The 5,613-nt window shown below is 55.3% G+C and overlaps 1 protein-coding gene across 2 annotated transcripts in view; it reads right to left on the reverse strand.

Moving 5' to 3' along the window:
• Nucleotides 1-806, reverse strand: part of EXOC3 (exocyst complex component 3) — a 28,472-nt gene extending 27,666 nt beyond the window's left edge. The window contains exon 1 of one of the 2 annotated variants that reach the window (XM_046671584.1): nt 735-806. The gene's annotated coding sequence lies outside the window, so the exon portion shown is untranslated. Of the gene's footprint in view, nt 1-160; nt 419-734 lie in introns of those variants that run through there. The other variant, XM_046671582.1, reaches the window with a different exon arrangement.
• Nucleotides 807-5,613: the final 4,807 nt, after the last annotated feature.

The raw sequence follows: 5,613 nt of genomic DNA on the forward strand, positions 1-5,613 counted from the left end.
CCAAGCCCGCCCCGCCCCGCGCCGCCCCCGGGCTGGGCCGCCGCCCGGCCGCCCCCCGCACCACGCCCACCGGCGCCCGGGAAGGGGCAGCAGGCGAGGCCACCGCCCACCGCCCAGGCCGCGCCCGCCCCCACTGCAGCCGCCGCCGCCGCCGCCTCACCGTCCGCGGTCGCTGCCTCACCGGCGCCCGACAGGAAGTGAGCGGCCCGCAAGCACTTCCGTTTCCGGAGGCGCGACCGGAAGCGCGGTGTTTGTGCAGTCCCGGCTGGCGGGCCGGCGGGCAAGGTTCCTGCTCAGACGACGCCCCCTACGGCGGGGACCGTCGGGATGCGGTCGCCGCCCACGGGCCGCCCCCTCGAGAGGGGACCGTCGGGAAGGGGTCCTTGCCCCCGGCGAGGCAGGGGGTGCGCTGGGATTGGGGTCCCTGCCCCACTCGGCCCCTCTCCTTCTGACCCTTCCCGCCCTGTCCCCCGGTGTCCCCAGGCAGAGCCCACTGCACCTGCCGTCTCTCTGCTGGAGCCCGTTCCCAGGCTCCCCCTCCCGTTCTGTGCCCGCTGTCCTGACCCACGTGAGGGCCACTGCTCGCCCCGCCTCCTTTGCGTCTCCTCCGCCGTCCACTCCCAGGCACCGAGTTCGCGGGCCGCGTCAGCCTCCCGCCGCGGCGTGGCCCCTGTCCCGCGTCTTGAGACCGGCCCGCCCGAGCTGCCCCTGTCACCCTGGAACCGAACACGCACCCGGAGGCCAGGAGCACAAACCGAGCAGCCCACGTGGGGACGACCGCAGTGGGACAGCCGTCCCTGAGTGTGCGGGCGCCGGTCCCTCACCGAGGCTGAGTGGGTGGGGCTGGGACGTGAACCGCCCCACGGGGCAGGGGTGCGGGCGGGAGGGGAGGCTGCGGAAGGCTGAGTTGGAGGGAAGGTGGGGCGGCCAGCCCCGGTGGCTGCGGAGCAGAGGCCGGCGGCCAGAGCTGGACTCTGAGTGGGAAGGAGGCCGACGAGCCCGGGGACCCCAGGTCCGCCCACGCTGGGAGCGCCCCTCGCCCTCACTGACTGACAGCGAGTCTCTGACGTTATCGCCTCCTGAGGGCCACCAGGATCGGCCACCAGGACCGCGCAAGGGAGGAGGGAGGAGGGAGGCAGGAGCGCAGCGGGTGGGAGTCAGAGGGAAGGGAGGAGGGGCAGCAGTGCAGGGAGCCGGGCGCAGGTGAGCACACAGACACCTGGGCGCACGGGGCGGGCAAGAAGACGAGGTGTGCAGGGCCCCTCTGCCACTGCCTCGGCCTGTAACCCAAGCCTGCCCACCAGCTGGGCGCGGAAGCTGTGCTGTCCGTCACAGCTGACCGGGCGCTCCACTACGCTGACTGATGGCTGACCCCTTACTGTTGCATCTGCACCTGGTAATTTATTAAGATTGGCGCCAAGTTGAGCAACGAAGAATGTAAGCAAAAGTTAAAATTACGTTTGAAATTATAACTGAAAAGGTGTTTTGAAAGTAATGAAGAAAAAAGTTGTCAAAATTATTGAACTTTTTAGGACTGTTACTTCAAAATGTAGCAACGTTTAACATACAAAATGGAGACTCATGCTATGGATGTCTCTGTGGATGTAGGACTCCCTAATGCCTTCCTCAGTTAACCAAGATGGTTAACAATAGCATGCTTTGTTAATGGACATTTTTTTTTTTCCTCCTTAAAACTGAAAAAATAAAACCTTCATTAAAAACCCTTCTTGGGGGCTGGCCTGGTGGTGTAGTTAAGTTCGGGCATTCAGCTTCAGCAGCCCAGGGTTTGCAGTTTTGGATCCCTGGTGCTAACCTACACACCGCTCATCAAGCCATGTTGTGGCGGCGACCCACATACAACATAGAGGAAGACTGGCACAGATGTTAGCTCAGGGACAATCTTCCTCATCAAAAAAACCCAAACCCAAAACCTTTCTTGACTTCTGTTTTTGGCAGACCAAATAACTGAACAACATCCTACAGAACAACTAGGAATATTGGATGAAGATAGCAAGCACCCTTTTAAATGCACAAGTGAATTCACAGACAAGCACAGGGGATGTTCTGGTGGCAAAGCAAAGAGGGAAGAGAGATGAGTGGAGATTTTCGCTGCTGGAGGGGGTCAGGTGGGGAGAGGGAGTCCTGACGCCCAGGTGGGACAGACTCAGACTCCTCCAGGAAGCCAGGGTGCTCAAAGGCTGTATCCTCAGTGCACAGTGGGCTGGAGAAAACAAACCACAAAACCCCATACAAGCAACTTCTCCCAGGTACCAGGATGGCCGGGAGGCTTGCCTGCCTCTATCAGGGTCCCATGTCAGGGAAGGCCCCCCCAAGAATTCATAGCTGGCGGCCTGCACTTCATGCAGGCCTAACCCCTCCTCGGCCTAGAGGCTCTTACTGAAACTCGCCCCTTGGCAGAAGCAAACCAGGAACATGTCTAGAGAGGCCTCCCCACCCTCGGCATCAGTAAAGTGGGGGTGAGGCGGCGTGCTCCTGTGTCCAGAGACCCTTGTCTGTTCTTGGGAGAATAGAGATCTTGATCAGCTCCAACTTAGACTTTGCTAAATGCGCATGTTAATGGTAACCACTGAAGAAATAAAACAGAATTGTAACTTCCAAGCAAATAGGGGAAAGGAACAGAGAGAACACAAGCAATCCCATAGGGACAGTAGGAAGGGAAGAAACATCAAAGGATCATATGTAATGAGAAACCAAAAGAAGAGGTAGAAATGTTTGAATACACCAATTATCAGAACACAGTAAATGGATTTTAAAACAGTGAAAGTTATGTATAAGAAAAACATCTAAAACATAAAGGAACAGGATGGTTAGGTGTGGATGGGGTTTGCACACCGGCCAGTCAGGCCGAGAAAGCTGGTGTGGCAATATTAATATCAGACAAAATGAGCTTTATGTGAAAGGCACTGTCAGAGAGATTTTCTTAAGATGCAAAACACGTAAGCCATAAAGAAAAAGAATGACTATTTGCTATGCTAAAAGTTTAAACTCATCTGATTTTTTAAAAAATCCTTAAATGAAAGACAAGCCACAAACCGAGAGAAAATGCGTAACTGACGAAATGCTGCTATCCTGCATATAAAAAGAACTGCAATAAAAAGTTCAGGAAAGGACAAGCAAGTGCAGGAGGCACAGGAAAGGCTGGAGCTGCACACTTAGGGAAGAAACCAGGCTGGGGGTGTCTGCTGGTGGCTGGCTGGAGTCCTTAGGGGGGTCTTGGGGGCCCTCCTCCCTGCAGCCCACTCAACCTTCAAACCACAGCCCAGGGTCATCCCCACTCGAAGCCTTGGCTGCTGGGCCCACAACCTTGACATCAGGTCTTGGCTCAGATGCTGCCTCCCAGCGCAGCTTTGCTCACAAATCACCACGTGGGCTACCCCCGCCTGGCTAATCTATTTACACAGCACCTGTCCCCTTCGCTAGGCTGCAGAACTTAGGTGGTCTGTGGTCACTTGTCTGCACCCCTTCCCCCATGCACACACGGGGAGAGACCCCACAGAGCTGCCTCACCCATCCACCAGTGAGGACACAGCGAGACGTCTGTGACCCAGAAGTGGAGCTTCACCCAACCATGCCAGCACCCTGATGTCAGACTTCCAGCTGCCAGAAATTTGAGAAATAAATGTCTGTTGTTGCTAAGCTGCCCAGCGTGCAGCACTTTCGTTATAGCAGCCCAAACGTACTGAGACACATGCACAGTGGCAGGACCCCTTTGGAGGATACTTAGGCAGCAGCTAGTGAGCAAAGGTGTATGTGTTGTCAGCATTCTCAGGACTGTCCTCCGTCCTGCAGAAGCACACAGGCGGGTGGGCAGCTGCTGGGTGGGCAGAGGAAGTCTGGAATTGACCCACATGTCTGTCCGCAGAGCAGATAAGTGGTGGTAGAGTCATCTGAGGGAGTGAAAACGAGGGATCTCCATGTACAGGTCTCAACACCCATGAGTCTAAAGACTAAAGAGCAAGGATAAGATGGGGAGGGCATGGGGGGAGTAGGGGGCGTGGGGTGCGGGGCAGGGTATGGGGGAAGGCAGGCTAGGCAGGCGGCCACAAGGGCCGGAGCAGCTGGATTAGACCCAGCAGATGGGGGCAGGCTGGCCTGGCCTCCCCTGAGAAGGACACTGGAGTCTGAGGATGCAGAGGAGCCTGGTCAGGGCTGGACCTTCTCAGCAGGGGCAGATCCGAGCTCTGCTCAGGGCACTGACATGTCTTCAGTTTGGGGAGTGCTCTCTGACCAAAGGAAAGGAAAACACCACTTCCTGGGCCTGGGAGGGGTCTCTGTGTGGGCCCTGATGACCCCCTGCCCCTTCCCACACACCTGCCACCAAGTCCTGGGCTGGGTGGGGCTGACCCCTCAGGGTCCCCCCCACACACATGGGAACCAGACATCTGCTCCCTACAGGACAGGCCGAGCCTGGGGTGTCCTGAAGGCACCTGGGAGGGTCCCCCAACCCTGAGTGATGGCGGGAGAGGGGCTGGTGGGCAGAGGAGAAAGTGCTGCAGGGCCCACAGCAAGGACGTGGCTGGGTGGGTCTCCCTCCTCCTGTGACTTCCGGCTCCAGCATGTCTATTTTCTCTTTATTACTGCCTGGCGTCTAGTGGTGGAGGACTGTCTCAGAATGTAAATTAACCAACACACACTTCAAAGGAAATAAAGTGACTTCATTTGGAAAATCAAGTAGATGTTTCCATTTATGGTAAATACTATCAACATGTGATTTATTTTACACCAATATTGCAAATTTAATACAAACCACAGTATCAGAAATATATTTGAAAGCTCTTTCTAAAGGCACTGAGAAAACAGTACAAAAAGCTACATTATAGAGTATCCATTTAAAAAATTTCAACATCTGTCTAGATATTGAAAACTTTTTTCTTCCAGAAGAAACTGCAAAAATATAAAATATAATTTGTATTTATCGCCTCCCTTCCATCCCATTCCCACATTATACTTGATTTTAATCTTTTCGGCTATATAGGCAAAAGCTGCAGACCACAGGAACACATAAGCCTGTAATTAGTGCTGATAATGACATTCTAAAGCAGAAATTACCACATCTGCACCTTCTACATCTATCAGCATCCTCCCCATACAACTTCTCAGGAGGGGCATGGGTGTAAAAATCACGAAAGTGCTGATTCAGGGAAGTTTTGATGCTGACCCAGCAGAGGAGGGACCGGGGCTCCAGGACCTGGGCCCTAAGCATGATGGGCATCTCCAAGCAGAGTTGATGTCCAGATGCTGAAGTCCACATCAACAAAGCGTGACTTGCCCGCCCACCAACTATGGCCAGTATGGTGCCCATGGTCCCAGAAGAGTGAGTGCAGAGGGCTGCACTGAGTGTCGGGGAGCAGGCAGCCAGGTGGCACTTGTGGGCAGGGACGGCTGTGTGCTAACCTCACGTGAGGCTCACGCTGGCAGCTCCTCTTTGGTTACACTGGGATCTGGCTATGGTGTGCAAATATGCAGTGACGTCTCAGAGCTCCTTCCTTTCAGTCCCTTGTTTTCCCAGTTACATGTTACATGCATGCAATACTGAGACTCCCAGGTGGAGGTGAACTTAAAGGGCACATGCCCTTGTCCCTGAGGAGGAGG

The sequence above is a fragment of the Equus quagga genome, chromosome 9, assembly GCF_021613505.1.
Source record: "Equus quagga isolate Etosha38 chromosome 9, UCLA_HA_Equagga_1.0, whole genome shotgun sequence".
Taxonomy (NCBI): Eukaryota; Metazoa; Chordata; class Mammalia; order Perissodactyla; family Equidae; genus Equus; species Equus quagga.